Genomic DNA, 21,431 nt, shown 5'->3' with positions numbered 1-21,431 from the left:
GTGTATTGTGTGTATACATGCATCGGCCAGCTGAATAATATATACACGGATGCATATATTACCATGCATCCATACAAACACAGACACAAATATAAACATACATACAGACAGATATGAAGACAGACATACAGACACACTCATTGTTTTTATGCATATACATGTATCTAAAGGTAAATTGTTACCATTTTATATTATTAATTTCGCACATGCGTATTGTTTGTTTTTGAATTTGTCGATTACACAGTACAGTAGGGTCATTTAATTAAGCACCGTCAATGAGAAAAACAGTACTATGACGCAATTCACTCTGCCAGAAAGTTGGAAACGACATGCTGTACTGCTTGGCAATTGCGCCGGAAGCTCCAATACGAACATTTCAGAGTGTTTGGGTGTCAATCTGAGGACAGTGGAGAGGATTCTGAAAGAATTTTATGAGTCTAATGGTGATTACGAAGGTACGGCAGCTCGGAAAACTTACTCTGGTCGTTCTGATAAAAAAAGAACTGAATTTGTTGGTGAGATTCAGGCCATGATTGACAACGATCCCTCCATGTCAACCAAGTCCATCGCCACAGACATGAGAATGTCTGAGTTTCTTATCAGGTAGTGCATGAAAACATTCGGTATTACTCATACAAGATGTGAAAGGGCTAATTTTTATTCCAAGCCATTAAGAACAAGAGGGAAGACCGCGCTACGAAGCTTTTGAACAAGCTCAAGCATACCCTCCAACCGAACATGCTTTGGGTTTTAACAGACGAGAAAAATTTCTGCCAGGATCAGATGGTGAACACACAGAGCAACCGCTGGCTTGCCGTGTCCCTGAAACATGTACCAAGAGTGATGAAAATCAAACATTCAGTCAACATCATGATGTTTGGAGTGATCACTAGTGATGGCGACATTATGCCTCCATTCCTCTTTCCACACCGCCTCAGATTCAACACGGAGGCCTACATCAAATGCCTGCAAGAGGTAATGCTGCCCTGGTGGCTGCTGGAAGACCCTATGTCTGACAGCAGGACTCTGCACCATGCTATACAAGCAGGAGAACCCAGGCATGGCTGTCAGACAAATTCTGAAACCTCATCACACCCCAGAATGCAACGCCCTTGATTATTATGTGTGGGGCGCAGTTGAGCGCGAGAGACCAATAAAACTCCTTGTAACACCAAAGATGAACTGAAGGCAAGGATTATGGCAGCATTCACCAAGTTAAACAAGGAGACCGGCCAGAAAAGTTGCAGGAGATCGCAAAGTCATCTGGAGCCGTGGTTGAAGTCAATGGAGACATTATTGAATAAATTTACTCTTTGGTATTTCAAGATATTTTTTATGTAATTTTGGTAAATATATCTGTTAAAATGAGATGGCAGTGTTATTTTCCTTTTTGCGTAATTTAGACGATAATTTATTCACTGTACCCTGTGTGTGTATGTGTGTGTGTGTGTGTGTGTGTGTGTGTGTGTGTGTGTGTGTGTGTGTGTGTGTGTGTGTGTGTGTGTATTTGAAAGAATGAATAGAAGTGGCTTTTCTGATAATTTTTCAACATCTAATAATTTATAAACATCTAATTATTATAGTGGAAAAATGACCAGATATGCTATTTTTATTCATTTTTTCCAGATACCCTGCTAAGGATTCAAGACTTTTTTGAGACGTAAAATCTTAAATGTTATATTTTAGATTCAAATTTTAATTCACCCGAAGAAAACAGTTTTTGCTTTCATGATGTAACCCATTTGTTCGTCGGTAAAAAAATAAACCTTGTCTGAAACAGCTGGTTTGAATCTCTGCCCATCTGTGTTATTATTTGATCTGACAGAATCGTTAGCATGCTGGGTAAAATGCTTAGAGGTATTTCCTCCGTCTTCACGTTCTGAGTTCAAATTCTCTGGAGGTTGACATTGACTTTCATCCCTTCGGGGTCCATAAAATACGTACCAGTTTGTACTGGAGTCGATATAATCGACTATTCCCCGTCCCCAATTTTCAGGCCTTGTGCCTATAATAGAAGGGATTATTTATACTACTCCACACTTGGAAACTTCCCTACGGTGGATCTGGAGCGGAGTGCATGCCGGGGTATGCTTGTTTGTGATTTTACATACATGAGTAATTTTATCGATGAGTATATTGACGTGTCAATATGCATGTATATATAAGTCATACAACAAGTCCGTATATACATTGGTATGTACGTGAGTCTCCACATATACTGTTGATACACAGATATCTGTTTTCGACCCTTCCTCTTTTTTAAGTGCTTGAATAATACGGAAATTTATTTTATCTATATATATAGTAGCGGTAGTATTTGGATTTGAAAGGATTGTCATGTTTACACAAAAGAATCTTTTCTTATTTCAGGTCTTTCATATCTGATTCTTTTTTACAATTGGTTTGGAAAGTAGACTTTCTAAATTCATTTCAAAACATTTCCTAGAGTTTCACAGTCTTATTTAAAAAATTGGAAGTGTATAAGAATTCAATCAATATATAAGAAGCAAAACAAGTACCAAATATTTTCAGTTCAATTCTTGAAAATGAGACTGTTAAGATATAGAAACGTCGGATATGCACTTAGGAACTCTACTTCTCCAAACCAACTGCAAAAAGCTAATAAGAAAAAAAAGAAAAGTCTGAGAAATAATATAAAAGCTTGAACATAGTCGTGTATTTAAGGAACCATGCATATATGTAAAGTTGTTCCTCATATATACGAACATGGAAGTATGTATATACATATGAATTTAGGGGTGTGTTAACCTAGTTTTTGAATATAAGTATTATTATGAGGTCTGGCGGTCTCATAAAGATGAAAGCAAACGTGAATTTGCAATTACTATAGAAGCCCACTAAAAGGAATCTAATCTTTTATACATTTATAATTATGATGGAAGAGAGACATTAAGACATATTTCTATGTAACTTTTATTTCCCACAAACTTTTACACTTAGTATCGACTGAATTAAAGCTGTAAAAAATATATTCTTATATATACATACATACATACATACCTACCTACATACATACATACATACATACATACATACATACATGCATGCATGCATACACACACATACGTATATATGTGTGTGCACGTGGGTCAATATGAGTGTGTGTGAGTGTAATGTGAACGTACACTTTGAGGAAAGTAATTTAGTTAAGGCTGTGTGATTGTGAAAAAAAACAAAAAAAACAAAAAAACAAAAACAGGAAGACAACTATTAATAAAAAAAAAAAACGCTTATTCATTTAAAGGTTTTCGGACGGAAAATTTATGAAAAGAGATGTGTGCGCCAGGGCAAGGGTTAAACAAGGTGACGATAACATACTGATTAGATTTGATCTTGTCTCTTGTAAAGGGGATTTTGCTTTCATCACGAAATTTTGTAGGATTCTGAAGTGACCGAATATAATAACTTCAGCGTTATTTTTATTTTCTTAAATCGCTTTGTATGATTTGATTATCTTGTCACTCTCATCAATCAAAGGTTTTACAAACATTTATCTTCTTTTTACATACTGTAATGCTTCATTATATATATATATAGTGCAACTGTGAGAAACACTACACAACTAGAGGTATAAAACAAATATAGACTTGGTATACTTGTGTGTGTGTGTGTGTGTGTGTGTGTGTGCGTGTGTGTGTGTATGCAATCACGAAAACGCACATATACACACATACATTTACATATATATATACATGCGTATATATATATATATATATATATATATATATATATGTATGTACATATACACGTATATATATTATATATATATATATACATATATATATATATATATATATATATATATATATGCGAGTAAAAATAAATACAAAAAAGGTGGGGTTTTTTGTATGATTGTGTATAGAGGATTGTGTATAAACTAAATAATATATATATATATATATATATATATATATATATATGTACGTATATATATATAAATGTACATATATACATACGTATATATATATATATATATATATATATATATATATATATGAAGTATATTTGCCACTTAAATGGCAAATATACTCCACGTTGTTGTGCAGCAGCTACTGTTTATACCTCGTCCAGAGATTTATATATATATATAGCTCCTACAAGACTATGACTGGGTGTTGAGGCAGTTACTCGACAACTCAAATGTGGACATAACGTACCTTGACTTTGCAAAAGCTCTTGATAAAGTGGAAAATGGTATAATATGCCACAGACTGCGTAATTCTGGCATAGCTGGAAAACTTGGAGAGTGGTTACATGACTTTCTCAAAGATAGAAGTCAGGCAGTAGAGGGCAATGGAGCCACCTCAAAGAAAACACAAATAGTGAGTGGTGTTCCACAGGGCACTGTCTTGGGACCACCGCTTTTTATAGTGTCCTCCCTCTCAGATATGACCTTAGCATCCCGGATAGTCACCCTTACTAGCTATGCAGACATATACGAAAGTCTCACAGAAGATACAAAAACACCTAGTGATGTTGCACGCCTGCAGTAGGAGTTAAACGCAATTTACAGATGGGCTGAGGACAATAATAAGCAATTTAAAGCTAAAAAATTCTAAGCCCTGCGCCACAAGCGCCCAAAACTGAACGAAAACCTTACATGATACTCTGGCTAAGGTGGGGTTTACAATCCCAGGACCTAAATCAGTGCGGGATCTGGGTATCAACATGAGTGATGATAACTCTTTCCAAGTGCACATTACCAAGATGGCGAGAAAATGCAGATGGCTGGCTGGCTGGATCCTGAGAACCTTCAAAGCCAGAGAGAAGGAAACAATGATGGTTCTCTAGAGGACATTCGTCTTCAGCCGCCTTGACTATTGCTCCCAACTATGGTCATCGCACCGTCTAAAATTAACAGCGGACCTTGAAGCAATCTAGAGAAGCTTCACAAAGAAGATCGTCTCATTGCAACAGCTCAGCTACTAGGAAAACTGAAACAGCTAAGACTCTGCTCCCTGGAGCGAAAGCGGGAGAGATATGCAGTGATATACGCCTGGAAGAACCTGGAAGGGATTGTTCCAAATTTTGGCATTGAAAGTTACACAAATGCCAGAACGGGTCACCACTGCACATTGCCAAAAATCTCAACAATGCCGTCGCGCTTCAGAACCAGATACTGCAACAGCCTAGGTTTCATGGGCCCACAGCTTTTAACAAATCTCCCAGAGCCCGAGGTACGTACACAAAATGGATGTCGGTTTCTTCAAAACAAAACTGGACCTCTTCCTTCGGGAGTCCCAGATAAACCTACCACGTGGCAGGAGGCGCAAATAAGGGCAGAGACAGCAAATTTCCTTATTCACCAAATGCCACGTATCAGGAGAGGCTGTAAATAATAACAGTGTAGCAAACCGGCGGTGCCCCAGCATGTCCACAGCTTTGAGCTGAAACAGATAATATATATATATATATATGTACATATAAATATATATTATATATTATATTATATATATATATATATATATATATATATATATAAACAGCAGTTTGCAATGTTTCACAAAAAAAGGAGAATTACAAATGTCACTAAATGCGACTAGGGTATTGGGAAACACCTACATTGCTGGAAACAAGAGCTAAACCGCTCTAATGCTGTAGTTGACGCATATGAATGAAAACATTTGCACTAACAGGGGCCATTATCGATAATTCTTAATACTGACGCGTCAGTTTCGGCAATTTCCGTTGCCACTTCATTTAAGACAATTCATTTAAGTTCATTTAAGACAATTCAACTGCGATTTTTTCCGGATTTGCTTCAACATTAGTATTTATATTTTCGTTATCCAAATAATTGGACGATTTAGCAATTCGCTAATGTGTTTATATAAAATTAATATAAAGAGCAATTTGCAATGTGTCACCAAAAAAAGGAGAATTACAAATGTCACTAAAAGCGACTAGGGTGTTAAGAGACACCTACATTGCAAGAAATAAGAGCTAAACCGCTCTAATGATGTACTTAACGCACATGATTGAAAACATATGCACTAACAAGACCATAAGCCGAGAAGAGCCGAAGTCGAGCTGTCTTAACTGATGAGGCAACGGAAATTGCCGAAACTGTCACGTCAGTATTAAGAATTCTCGATCGGTACATTAACATCTAAGATATCATCATAACAAACACTGCTGAGTTGTATCAATAGAGCCAGCACTTAGTAATTTCATTACAACTAAAACTGAGCTAAGCAGAGTCATTTGAGCCGCTGCTCTGTCTTTAAAACCACCAATGAACATGTTATTTCACTTACTGTCAAGCTGTGTCACTACAACTAGCACAGCTTGGTCTTTCCTTAGGTAAGGGCTTTGCAATACTTATTCGGCTCGTTAGAAATAGAGAAAGTAAATTTCCCCCAACTCACTTCCTTCAGTCTGAGATCAGGAAATAAAATATTCCTAAAAAACACAGAAAAAAACGGTCCTTAAAAAACAAGGTAGTGTATATGTGTGTGTGCACGTGTGCATGTATACATGTCTGTACATACACATACTTGCATGAGCGTGTGTGAGTGCGCTCGTGTGAATGTATGTGTTTATGTATGTATGTATGTATGTATGTATGTATGTATGTATGTATGTGTTTATGTACTGCATATATTACATAAACTAAGAGAACACCGCCTCGAGGCAAAACAATGTTCTTTCACATTTTTACTATTTTTAACTTCGCTTTTTTCATACACAAGTTTAAAAGTTATTAAAATCTTTAAAGTTCTTTCTTTCTTTCTTTCTTTTTTCTTTTTTTCTTTTTTCTTTCTTTCTTTCTTTCTTTCTTTCTTTCTTTCAATTTATCTCATAAATGGTTAAGTTATTCCGCTATTTTTTCTGTTTATTTTTCATATAAAATAAGTTATTTCTTTATTTATTTAGTTCACTCTTACCTAGAAATATTTAAAAGTTATTTGATTAATATTTTCGTTTCACTTTCATATTTCATATGCTACTATCTTTAAAAAATGTAGATGAACGATCCATTGCATAACGTCGTCTTATACATAGAAAAAGACGCGATTAAATATATATACATATGTATGTTTGTGTGCGTGTATGTGTGTGTGTGTGTGTATGCGTGTGTGCGTGTGCGTGTGCGTGTATGTGTGTGTGTGTGTGTGTGTATGTGTGTGTGTGTGTGCGTGCGTGTGCGTGTGTGTGTGTGTGTGTGTGTGTGTGTGTGTGTGTGAAACGGCTTTTCGTATTCTAAATGTAATAGTTCAGTGAAATTATATACGAAAACTGTTCATCAAAATTTATCCAGTCTTATTCTATTGCTTGTTGCCATCTTTATGCCAGAAGCTCAATTCCACGCTTATACCATTTGACTGGTTTAGAAGCAAAATGTTCGCTGTGTCCGTTTTCAATTTCATCTATATTCTTGAACGTCCGTTCGTGCAGGAAGTGAGCTATATCTCGAAAAAGCAGTAAACTGATGGTGCAAGGTCTCGGCTGAAGGTACAGCCAGGTAGCAATTCCAGCCCATAAAATTCCTCAACTTTGCGCATGATCACATTGTTTTGTCTACTAGAGCCTTGTCACGCTGTAAGAGTGCGCATCTTCGAATGACTAATGCCGAGTAGCGGGTTTTGAAGCACCATATACTCGCTTCAATTGCTGAGCGTAAAAGTTAACGTCCACTGTATAACCATCTGGGAAAGTTCAAAGTGCAACACGCCCTTGAAAGTCCACTAAACACACATTATGACTTAATGTTCAAACCGTTCTTATTTGACAACAGGTTCTGAAGCCTGACTGAAATGTTGCCGCTGATTTCTCTTATTATTCTCTGACTGTACAATCTTTAAGACAATTATATCAAACCAACAAAAATTTGAAAATTAAAGGAAAAATACAATACGAAATCCATACTTGACATCGATACCACGATAAAAACTACGAAGCAAAAGGTATCTGCTAAAGCTGCCTGCATTGCACGGTATGAAAAGCGCGCTATGTTCTTCCATGACAGCAACATGTTTAAAAATAATCCAAACAACCCTTATTCAGAGACCTTTAGAGCGTGATGAGCTACTCGTCTGAAGAAAGTCTAACTGGGCCCCACCTGCAAGGTCATGCACTGTTTATCGTGATATGAGATCATCATGTCGCGCACATATGGTTGTGATGCATATATCTATTGTAATCTTAACAGACGGTTTGTTATGATCGGTATATTGGACTTCGTATAATAATAATAAGAAACCTTTCTAATATAGGCAAAGTATTATGGGGCAAAGTTAGATAACTTAGGAAGGTTCTTGGTATTTAAGGTTGCTTGTTGTAGAATAATGTTAAGAATTTTTTCCAACAGTCTAAACTGTTGTGCGCAAATGAAATAATAATAATAATAATAATAATAATAATAATAATGATTATGATTGCATTTATTTGCCACAAGCGCGAAGGATGAGAGGGACAATGCAAAGACAGACATAAAGAGTTGGGGTTTACATATAATTAAATGAAAAAAAAGAAAAGAAAAAGAAAGTAAGTATACACGGTATACAATGAAAAAGAAGTGACATATACATAGCACACAAAGGTTAAAAAAAGGTGGCAGGGAAGTTGATAGAGATGTGGCCCTCCTGATACAGGAAGCCTTCCAGGGATAATTGCAGATCTCCACTGTCCGAGATTTCCCTGAACACCAAGAGCAAATGCCCTCTTCAATTCCTTCTCCGACTTACTGGTCTACACTGAGAGAGAAGTACCATCCACGCTTGCCATTTTAGCAACTTTCACCCACTTTTCAGTAAACTTACTCAAGGGCAGCACCTCCCTCTCCGCTCTCAATTTCCCTTTCAAGTGAGATATGAAGAAGTCAATGAGAGCCCTACCAAAGAGGAATGTATCTGTACTCATGCCTTTCAGTCTTGTCCACCAAGCAACCTCTTTCACCACAGTCACCTGGCAAAGGAACCTGCCTTGCCTACCCGACTGAAGGAGGGCGGCGGGGCAATAATCACCACAAACTCGGCCGACAGATAGATCCGTCCCATAAGTGACAACGGTTGTTCGACATAACCCCTCAAATCAGCAATCCCCGGACACTGAACGAATGCGTGTAGAACGGTTTCGTCACTGTGCGCACCTCGGAGAAGTCTGTCTGACAGCACATTCGTACCTGTAGAGTTTATCTCGAACTGGTGGCGCCTACCCCGCTCCGGTAGCACTGACAAGCTAAGGACATATGGAAATTATCCATCATAGTTCTCGACCTGAAAGTCCTCCTGGACAGACTAGCCAGTTCATTTTCGTCGACGCCAAGAGTCTCCCAGAGAACGTCGTCACACTGTCGTTTCATCCAATATATTTGTGGTCACTAAAATAGGGTTCAGCCAGATGAAGTTCAATCGTCTGTTGAGGGTTCATGTATATTCACATTCTAATAAGTTTATCTGCAGTGAGACACTGATTGATCTATGTTAGTGTCAAGAGGATATTCAATCGCTGACGAAATATCAGCGTAAGATTGAACGTAATTTGGCTGATCCGCCTTTTACTGTCCACGAACATATTGTATAAACTGAGAAAGTGTTTACATTTGCTATTACATAACGCAATTCTATAAATCTGTCGACATAATCTCAAGTAAAACAAACTATATAACATGCATACAAAGTGTTGTTAACGCACAAATAATTTATTAGATATTACAGCCATAGATATTTTCTCTTTTTTATTCGATCCTTAGACAATAATTCTAAATTTATAGCTTAAAATTTATGCTATCAATGAAATAGCGTCATTTTATCTTTTATATTTTATAACTCCAGATATTACATTATATTTCCTCGATAATTTCTCTTTTCGCATCTTTATATTAGTTCTTTCAATATATATATATATATATACACATACGCGCACACATACACACACACACACACACACACACACACACACACACACACACACACACACACACACACACACACACACACACACACACACACACACACACACAGAGAGGCGTATATGTGCCTGTGTGGTAAGAAGTTTGCTTCCCAAACACATAGGAAAGGGCCGAACAAAGCCTGTTCAGATTCTGTCTAGCAAATCCATTCACAAAGCTTTGGTCTGCCCTACATTTGCCTATGGTGCAACATAGTGGGACTGGACCCGGAGCCATGTGGTTGGGAGGCAAGCTTCTCAGCACGCAGCCACACCTACGCCTAGATATTTTCTCCTTTTTGATTGTATCCTTAGACAATAATTCTTAATTTATAGCTTGAATTTTATTCTATCAACGAAATTGCAACATTCCTTCTTTTTATTTTATATCTCCAGCTATTACATTATATTACCACAATAATTTCCCTTTTCGCATCTCTATATTAATACTTACAATATATAAATACATACATACATATATATATATATATATATATATATATATATATATATATATATATATATATATATATATATATATATATATATATATATATATATATATATATATATATATATATATATATATATATGTACAATGCTGCATTCCTATTATATTTCTATTCTTCTAATAATCTCCACTCACAGCAATGAAATGCTTGCATATCATTTGACTGTAATTCAATAACTTTTTTCCCTGTGACTTTTGTTTATATAATATAAATGTATAAACGACAGCAATAGTAGTTGCACAACTAAACATTCCCATTTCATTACATCAAATATTATAACATTTTTGTTACCAGAATTATACTGCTTTCATGTAGTTTACATAAGTTATATTGCCTCCATGTCTTTTTTACGTAACGTGCATTGCTTTCATGTTTGTTTTTACGAATTTATATTATTTTCATGCTTTTCATAATATTTAAAACCCTTTCACGAAAAAAGAAATTTCCCATTATATATTCTTTTAACCATTTAATACCCACATATACATAGTGCCTCTGAACGTTTATTAATCAGTATTGTCCCGCACCTACTTCTGACTCAATGCCCTTATACTCCATTCATCCCAATATCAGAAAGAATAGATTCATCCAGCAGTTATATATTTGTGTGTATATATATAATGTATACACACACACACACACACACACACACACACATATATATATATATATATATATATGTATATATGTTAAAATATATTACATAAGTATAGATATAACACGCACACACACACACACACACACACACACACACACACACACACATATTAAGAGCATGTGTGGCTGTGATGTTGGTAGGCGCAAACTCAAAGTAGCCAGTTGTGTATGCCTGTGTGCGTGTATATATATATATATATATATATATATATATATATATATATATATATATATATATATATATATATATATATACATATTTATATTTATATCTAAATCTATCTATCTATCTATCTATTAGGTGAGAAGGCATTAAAAAAAATTAGCTCAAGTACCATTTTAAATCGCATCAGAGCTCGACGAATCCAAAATCTGACAAGCACTATGGAATACCAACATATAGAACATGCTAAATTCGCGAAGTATTTTCTTTTTCTGTTTGATCAAAGAACAACCGTTAATAATATGGTTATCGTAATGAATGTGAAAATTTGAGCCTTGGGTGATTTCAAAAAAATAATTTTCTCCAACTTTATGACCAAGAAAAACCTGTTCTGAGCCGTTCAAGTGTGTGCATAGCTACATCGTTTAGAAATGATGCAGGATCTAAATTTTGTGTAGGTGTATGTTCTGATTGCATTAATGTAATGATAGGGCGGCAAATTATTTGTGGCTATTGAAATCAAGGCGCTTATCCTACAGGGTATTCAAAAAGTCTCTCTGCAGTGAATTATTTTTTCCAAGATGTATTTCAAAACATGTATAGAAGAGTCAACTTATGTATTGAAAATGAAGGACGACATTTTCAACACCTCTTATAAAGTTTTTTTAGACGTTTTGTAAAGTCTAATATATTATTTTGTAGTCTTATATTTTGTAGTCTTATATATAGTCTTATCGATATTTATTTTGCAATAAAATACTTACTGCGGAGAGACGTTTTGAACACCCTGTAGAATGCAAATCGATAATTTATTTGATCGAAAATGCTTTGCAAAAAAAAAAAGAAAGAAAAAGTGTTTAATAAGCGAGGTTGTAAAATTTGTGACCATGTAAAAGATAACGTGCTAAATTCAAGACTGTTTACACCTTCACTGTTATATGATAATGTGGATACAGAATATAAACAACTATTAAATGCCGACCTACCATTGTTATGAAATGTAAAAATCCTACCAAGAGTATTTGAACAACCAAATGAGCGAGTAAACTTTCCAGACACCTGGATCACTAACCATTATTTCCAGATGTGAATTGGCTAGCTAACTATCATTTTTCTTTTGGCTATCTGAGGTATCATTAATGATCTCAACATTTCAATACAGAGAGAGATAACATCGTGTTTTACAGTGACAGACAAGTTTGAACTAAAAAAATTATCTAAAATCATGGAAAATTTGAGTGTCAAGAGATTGTTATTACAGTTTTATCTGCTATCCGTAGTTACCACTGATGTCAGGGAAGTCATTAAAGTTATATCCTTTCAAAACGTTACTTCTTAACAGATTACCCTTGGAAAACAAATGGCTGGATCCGAAATTCGTTCATGTTATTGACATAAGAATCAATATGGCACATAAAAATGTTGTAGCTGCCAACTGACATATGAATAAAAATTTACTTCAACACCACCACTTAACTTTGGTTCTTTTTGAATAAAAGTTAAAACAGAATAACTTAAGCTTACTGAAATTCCTCTGAGAGCATTTCGATTATTTCTTTCAATTTTCAAGATAAATCTGTGAAACTGTTTTCTCATCCATGAGTGTTATTAAAACAAAACACAGAAATAGCATGGGCATTAATAATCTTTTGCATATGACACTGTCTGGACCACGATTAGATTAGCTGACAAAAAAGAAACAGCTTCAAATTTTATTTTAGCAAGTGAAGGTTAATTTGGCGATACTTTGTTAGAGGTCTTTGTTAGATATATTTTTTTATTAAGCTGTTAAATATTAAATTGTGTTGTATCTCGTGAAGGTCATTACATCAATGATAAACACTTGCACTGTTTCTATTTAACTTCTTTCATTATTATTAGTCAATTCGTTAATACGAATTATCATAACAATTTTGTCACCTTCCAACAATATTATTCATTTTGATGGTGTCAGCAATTTATGCCGTTGGAGTATAAACAAGTGAATATGGTAGATGAACGATGACAAAACGGTAAATAAGACAAGTTATGAAAACAACAGGGCAAAAATATATAATAAATGAAACAAACATGTGAACAAGGCCAGATATAGAATAAACACAAGATGATACGAATAAATGTACGTATAGAAAGACTTTCTTTTGACTTAGTGAAATAAGCGAAGTTGTGCGCCATGGTCTTCGGAATAATTATGAAATATTACGCAAATCAGGAAAGAAATAGATAAATAATTAAATAAATAAATAATTAGATAAATGACTGATCAGTGGAACAATTAATTAAGAAAGGTGGATTGCTTGAGAAACAAGAAGTCCATGTCGCGCCTTGTGAGAAGAGAGAGAAAGAAAGAGATGCGGGCAGTCGAGAAAAAGACAGAAAAAGAGAGGGAGAAAGCGAGCGAGAGAGAGAGAGAAAGAGAGAGACAGACAGACAGAGGAAGAGAGCTGTCTTAGGGTGGTCAAAAAGGTTAGGAAGGGGAAAGCGAAAATAAAAATAGGCTGAAAGAGATAAATAGATGGAACAATACTAAGATGAATGGGTACCCAGGTAAACTGATGCAAACAACGAGAGATACGTAAATAGAGAGAAAGAAAAAAGAACGATCAGTGTTAGGTGAAAACGTCGGAGAGAGAAAGAATTGTAAGAATAAAGGAAATGAGAGATAGAAGAGTTTGTGCGATAAGGAGGAAATACAGTGCTTTGTTGTCACACACACACACACGTGCGTGCACACACACAGAGACACACACATTCATGCACATACATGCCTACATACAAACATATATATACATATTTATGTATGTAGGTTTGTATGTATCTAGGCATCTATGTATATATATATATATATATTATTTTGCTTAAAAGAGTTCCAACACTGTCTGTTTTTTATGTTTTATTTATATTCCTGCAGAACTAATGTGGGGTATAGAATATGGAATATACAATATATAATATAATATACAATATATATTGTATATTCCATATTCTATACCCCACATTAGTTCTGCAGGAATATAAATAAAACATAAAAAACAGACAGTGTTGGAACTCTTTTAAGCAAAATAATATATTCCTCTATACACAATCATACAAAAAAATCCACCTTTTTTTGTATTTATTTTTACTCGCATATATATATATATATATATATATATATATATATATATATATATATATATAAAGTTGTAGTATATTGTCAACTTAATGTGACAATCCCAATAAGGGAACACACTACTGCCGTTTAGCCCTAGGAAGCTGGACCGCTTCCTGTCGGCCTTGACACAATTACTGTGTCCTTAAGTTTGCGAGGGGGAGACAAGCTCCTCCACCCAGCCTAGCCAGCATTCAGAGACATGTTTCTGAGTCTTTGCTCGTCATCAGCCTGACAGATTTAGAAATATTATATTTCTAATTTTGCTGATCAGTGAATAAACTTCACTATGATTTATATAAGTTTGCGAAGGCGAAACAGGCTTCTCTATCCAGCTGGCAAGCTACTTCAGGCTGATGACGAGCAAAGACTCAGAAACATGTCCCTGAATGCTGGCTAGGCTGGGTGGAGGAGCTTGTCTCCCCCTCGCAAACTTAAGGACACAGTAATTGTGTCAAGGCCGACAGGAAGCGGTCCAGCTTCCTAGGGCTAAACGGCAGTAGTGTGTTCCCTTATTGGGATTGTCACATTAAGTTGACAATATACTACAACTTTATCGCTCCACTACTGCTTAAATCTCTCTTAGATATTTAGAAATATTATATTTCTAATGATATATATATATATATATATATATATATATATATATATATATATATATATATATATATATATATATAATACAAATAATATGTGAGTATATGCATATATATGTACACACACACACACATATATATATATATATATATATATATATATATATATATCTATGTGTGTGTGATAAGAAGAGAGAGAGAGAGAGAGAGAGAGAGAGAGAGCTGTCTTAGGGAAGACAAAAAGGTTATGAAGGAGAAAAAACTCCCCAATCTTTCTCTCTTCCTTTATTCTGTTGCTTTCTCTATCCAAAGTTATATATATATATATATATATATATATATATATATATATATATATATATATGACCAAATCCACTCACAAGGTTTCGGTCGGCCCGAGGCTATAGTAGAAGTCACTTGCCCAAGGTGCCACGCAGTGAGACTGAACACGGAACCATGTGGTTGAGAAGCAAGCTCCTTACCACTCAGCCACACCTGCGCCTATAATTATATATATATATATATTCTCAAACATACACAAACATTCTTTTTGTTTTTTCTTAGCTTGTCTTGGCCAATGATGATGGCCATGTTACAGTACCGCCTTTGGTTAATGCCTATTTTTCTGTTATTCGTTGTTTCCCCTGCCGTACTTCTTGGCGTCCAATTCTGTGTTGCTTTTTATGCTTAGCATAGCTAATTGTCAGATCGATGTATTTTGCATTCCTTCCACATCATTAAGGAACTGATATTAGTGTCAGTATCAGTATGTGTGTGTGTGTGTGTGTGTGTGTGTGTGTGTGTGTGTGTGTGTGTGTGTGTGTGTCTGTTTCTGTGTGTGCGAGCGCGTATGTGTGTGAGTGTGTGTGACGTGCATATTCTGACCAAATTTGAAAGCCACGTGTTTGGTAAAGTTAATATATGTCGCTGTAAGTGCTGGTGTGTAGTAACGTGCTGTGGTTGAGTCTTTTGTCTAATCAATATTTGTTTAGGTGTTCGTGTAGTGTTTATAAATCAGTAGCTGGTTGAATTCAAGTTATATAATATTAAGATGTGATTGAATATGTGCATGATTTCGGTAATGTTGTGTTTCTGTGTTTCTGTTTGTGTTATGTAGAAGTATATGATACTGCTGTACGGTGCTAAAGTGATATATTGTATTAGTTTTTATATTATTTGTTATTTGTTTTGGCGCAGTTATAAGCTGTGTAATAGGAAGTGCACTTCACGTCCACATGACTTTTGGTTCAGTCCCACCGCATGATGGCGTGGGGCAGTTTTCTCTCCTATAGCCTCGACACAACCAAAGCCTTGAGAGTGGATATATATATATATATATATATATATATATATATATATATATATATATGATCAGTGAAAAGATGATGTATAGTAAATGCAGAAACAAAAAGTAAAAGACGTATATTGGGTGCTCATAAAGACGGAAAGCAGACAGAGAATGCCCCTAATTCTTCATCAGTGTTCAACCAGATGGTATATATATATATATATTTATATAAATATATATATATATATATATATATATATATATATATGATAGATTGCTAGCCACTACACTTTCGTTATTTTCTCTCCTTGTTTCTTTCTGTGTTCCTTTCTGTGGAAGAGCGTAGGCTCGAAACGTTAAATACTTTTTCAGTTCCCCAGCGTTAAACTAATACATCTGTTTGTTTACTACACCACCTTTCCGTTACGGAAGTGCTAGATGCACTTTAGTAATGGAAAGAGAATCAATATCAAATATATTATCTATGTGTATTGTTTAACCTTACAAAGTTGCAGTATATGGCTTTAGAGAGGCCCTTCTCTATATATGGCAGGCTTCTTACAATTTTTCTCTACTAAATCCACTCACAAGACCCTAGTCGACCAGAGAATCTGATAGAAGGCGCTCTCCTAAGGTGTCGCGCTGTGAGACTGAACCTGGAACCATGTGTCTGGGAAGGAAATTTCTTACCACAGCCATATTCCGAAGGTGTCACGCAGTGTTATTTAACCCCACACCTCAAGGTTGGGAATCCCATTGAACTAACGTGCAAAGTGGTTGACTATGCCATTGGCACGTATACACTTAAAGGAATTCTTACTTAGAACCAATGTGACACGGTTGAATCTTTGAATTACATGTAAAGTTCACTCGAAGCACTTCTAAGCTTTCCATCTACCAAATTTAATTCGAAAACCTTCCCAAGCTATATTGAATATACTTGTCCAATACGCAGTGGTAAATAATCAGGCACCAATTAGGTTGTGAAGCAATCATAATCATTTAGTTACACTTTCGTCTCTCTTTCACTCTCTCTCACTTTACACACACAAACACACACACACACACACACACACACACACAGACACACAGACACACACACACACACACACACACAGACACACAGACACACAGACACACACACACACACACACACACACACGCACGTGCGCATAAACATTCGCACACATACACACAAGCACACACACATACACACACGTACACACAACGTTATGTTTGGGCATAGTTATTTTTGCCAATTAAAGACACGTACAATTTGTTAGATATTCACTCTAGTTTTCACTCGGATTATTTTTATGGAGCACTTCTGTCAAAGTTCTTTCGTCACACGTTGTGACCTCTTTAGTGGCTCTATGTCCCACAGGCCTCCTCTTGACCTGCTTATTCTATTGTGTCCTTCCGTGGCGTCTCTCTCTCTCTCTCTCTCCCTCTCCCCCCCTCTCTCTCTCTCTCTCTCTGTCTCTCTATCTATCTATCTATCTATCTATCTATCTATCTATCTAACCGCCTTTAACAAGTCGGCCGGATTTCTTTCGACATCTAGAAGTATTCCTAGGAACGTCTCGTCCTTTACTTTTAGTGGGGGATTGGAATGCTACTCTGGACACGCATCTAGACTACGTAGGCAGAGATAGGAATAGACGGGAATGCAAATGCCTCAGAGACCTGCTCAGATGCTTTCAACTGTCTGACAGGTACCGACTCGATCACCTGGAAGAAATAATCCTACCCGACGAAACGAGATTGAGAATCATGTTGGAGAGCAGACTGCCAATATGTTTCGAATGTGGAGTAAAGGGGTACATAAAGGCAAAGTGTCCCCAGAAACACGAACAGGAGGTGGAGTGCCAGAAAGAAGTAAATGTAATGACAAAGAAAGAAACAGAGTTCACTGAGGTAGAGAAGAGAGAGAAAATAGTGAACCCCACTGAAAAAGAAAAGAAAAGCAGAGAAAAAGGAAAAAAGAAAAAGAAAATGAAGCAACGGGTGATCGAACACAGGAACAGGAGCCTTCTTTTTGAAGAAGGAAGAGGAGTGACGGAAAGAACTGAAAGGCGAGCAACAGAACGAAATAGAAATGCCAGCACTAACGACAGAAAATGAAGAGAGAATGTTACTCAAACGAAAACATAAAAGGCTGATAGTGATGTACGAGAAAAGTGTTGAAATAGAAAAATGAATTGCAAAAATGAAAGGAGTAATAAGAGTGGGATTGGTTGATAGGGAGGAGAATAAAAACCTGAAAGCAGTGTTGCTGGATGACGAAAGGGCGGCTAAACTGACAGAGATATTCGGAAGCAGAGTGGACAACACACCATGTCGAGTTCGATACGATGAATTACCACCCGTGGTAAATTTTGCAGATCTAAATATTTTTTTAGGTAAACACGACACAGAGTGAATTGAAAAAGCAGTAAAATGGAACTTTCTACTTTGTGGGGAGAAAAACCATTTCATCATCATAATTTTTCGCACCTCATAATTCATTCGTAAATCATTTTATGTACCCCATGTTTGTCCTTGTAATGTCCTTTCTATACTAAGGCTTTATGCCTATAATAAAGAAACTGGTAACTGGAGTCCGTGTGTATCACGTGAGGCTAGGGTTGGGAGCGATGACCTCTTCTCGCAAATACTAATCGGACACAGGATGTGTGTCGCTAGCCAGCTAGAAGAGATGCCCTCCTGGGGCTATAATCTCCAGTAGCGCTATCCCGTATAGGACGCCAGGCTTGTATTCTGTATTGCTCTTGTTTACATCTCGCTCAGAGATTTAATATAGCCTCTCTCTCTCTCTCTCTCTCTCTCTCTCTCTCTCTCTCTCTCTATATATATATATATATATATATATATATATATATATATATATATATATATATATATATGATATATATATATATATAATATATATATATATAATATAATATATATATATATATATTATATATATACATATAAAATATATATTATATATATATAATATATATAATATGTATATATATATAATATGTATATGTATATATATATATATATATATATATATATATATATATATATATATATTTATATAATATATATATATATATATATATATACATATATATATATATATACAATATATATATATGTATATATATATATAATATATATATGTATATATATATATAATACACACCCACCCACCCACCCACCCACACACACACACACACACACACACACACACACACACACACACACACACATATATATATATATATTTATATATATATATATATATAGAGAGAGAGAGATACTTTATATTTATTTTCTATAATCGCATCAAGCGTTCGGATCAAAGGGATATGTATCAAACCCAAACTCTAGTTACCGTGTTACGTTTATCTATCTTAAACTATGAATAGTTCTGTATTTGATCGACATTTTAATATAAACTTTTCTCGTTTGCTGTCGCATACATATGTACGCATCTATATATATATACACGCACACACATACATTACACATGTATACACACATACACATAGAGTAAGTAAGCGTGTCTGCTTGTGTCTGCTTGTGTCTGTGTGTGTGTAATGTGTGTGTGATGTGTGTATGTGTGTATTTGTGTGTGTATGCAAAATCTCGTTCGCGCAGAAATAAAAATAACTAATCAATTTTCAATTAAGTTAATATAATACGCACGCACGCACGCACGTACACACACACACACACTCACACACACACACACGCACACACACGCACACACACACACACACGCACACTCACGCGCGTGCACAAACACACGATCACACATGAGTACACACGCGCGCTCAAAAGAAAAGTGACTTGCATGATAAAGAAAGAGAGTGATAGAGATAGAGATAGAGAGAGAGGAAAGAGAGAAGCAGCGAAAGAGGCAAATAGAAACAGATGTAGAGCGCTAGAGAGAATGTGTTTATATGCACATACATATGTGTTTGTATGTGTCCGTGTGAATGTGTGTATACACAAATACATACATATACATTCTTCCACATGTATGCATTTATGAATGTATACTCTTTTACTCTTTTATTTGTTTCAGTCCTTTGACTGCGGCCGTGTATATGTAGTATTTATGTGTATGAATGTATGTATATATAAACATATATACATACTCATACATACATTCAAGGTTATGTATATGTATGTAAATGTGTGTATATGCATGTAAGTGCATATATAATTTATAAACTTTTATTATTTTGGTACTTGTTCCATTCCAGTTAAAACCATTTTTTAAAGAAATACTCTACAAATTCCCTGTAAAATGTAATTACTTGTCACAAATTTTATAATTCTTTAAATTTATTTGAAGAAATAGCAATAAATGAAATGGAATCTTTAATTTGATTTTATTTACTTATTTACCAAGGTTGACTACGCATTTCTGTTTAATTCTAGTGAGGCGACGTTTTATATATGCTGTTCAAAATTTCTTTTCTGTTTAGATTTCTCCAAAAGGAGAATGAATTTTACAGTTCTTTTTGTTTTCTTTCCCTCCGGTTGCAATGTAGTTTATGTTTATCTAATAAACATCAAATGAATATAGAATAATAGCATTGCTTTTAATAAGAACATCCAATTGATTTCGGCCTGTCAGATCAGCTGATAATGTTTTAGGCGTTTGCATTTTATAATTGTAAATGCCTTCAAAGGATTGTAAAGCAGCACAGTGGAGTTATTGAAAAATTAGGGCTTACGATTTCTGAAATAAATTTCTATGTAAATGTCATCTGTATTACGAGATATTCCAAAAATAATCATCAGTAAGGAGTGGAATTACATACCTGGAATCAGGAATGTGCGACACACAAAACTAAACCATCGGTACTGAAAAATTAAAAACGAAAATGATCTAAATATTATTGGCAAATAAGATGAGAGAAACAAAAACATGAAACAAAAGCGTCAACAGACAATCGCACAAGATAAAGCGTCAAAAGTATTGATTAATAGAGAAAGACTAAACGTTATTGCAAGTAAGAATAAATGGAATATATCTCGAAGTTATGTATATTTATGTGAAAGCGCGTAGGCTCATTGTTAGTGCCTTGGACTCACAATCAATGGGTCGTGGTTTCGATTCTCAGATCGGGTGGCACTATATATC

General features: G+C 35.3%; 1 long non-coding RNA gene across 1 annotated transcript in view; it reads right to left on the bottom strand.

Moving 5' to 3' along the window:
- The window catches only part of LOC149134427 (uncharacterized), an 89,505-nt gene that overhangs the window by 32,261 nt on the left and 35,813 nt on the right, over positions 1–21,431 (bottom strand). Inside the window, exon 2 of the long non-coding RNA XR_016242772.1 lies at positions 21,109–21,151. This is a non-coding gene — a long non-coding RNA (uncharacterized LOC149134427). The remainder of the gene's footprint in view (positions 1–21,108; positions 21,152–21,431) is intronic.

The sequence above is a fragment of the Octopus bimaculoides genome, chromosome 8, assembly GCF_046866305.1.
Source record: "Octopus bimaculoides isolate indiv1 chromosome 8, ASM4686630v1, whole genome shotgun sequence".
Lineage (NCBI taxonomy): Eukaryota > Metazoa > Mollusca > Cephalopoda > Octopoda > Octopodidae > Octopus > Octopus bimaculoides.
Note: the sequence above shows the minus strand (reverse complement) of the source record. Positions and strands in the feature narration are given on the sequence as shown.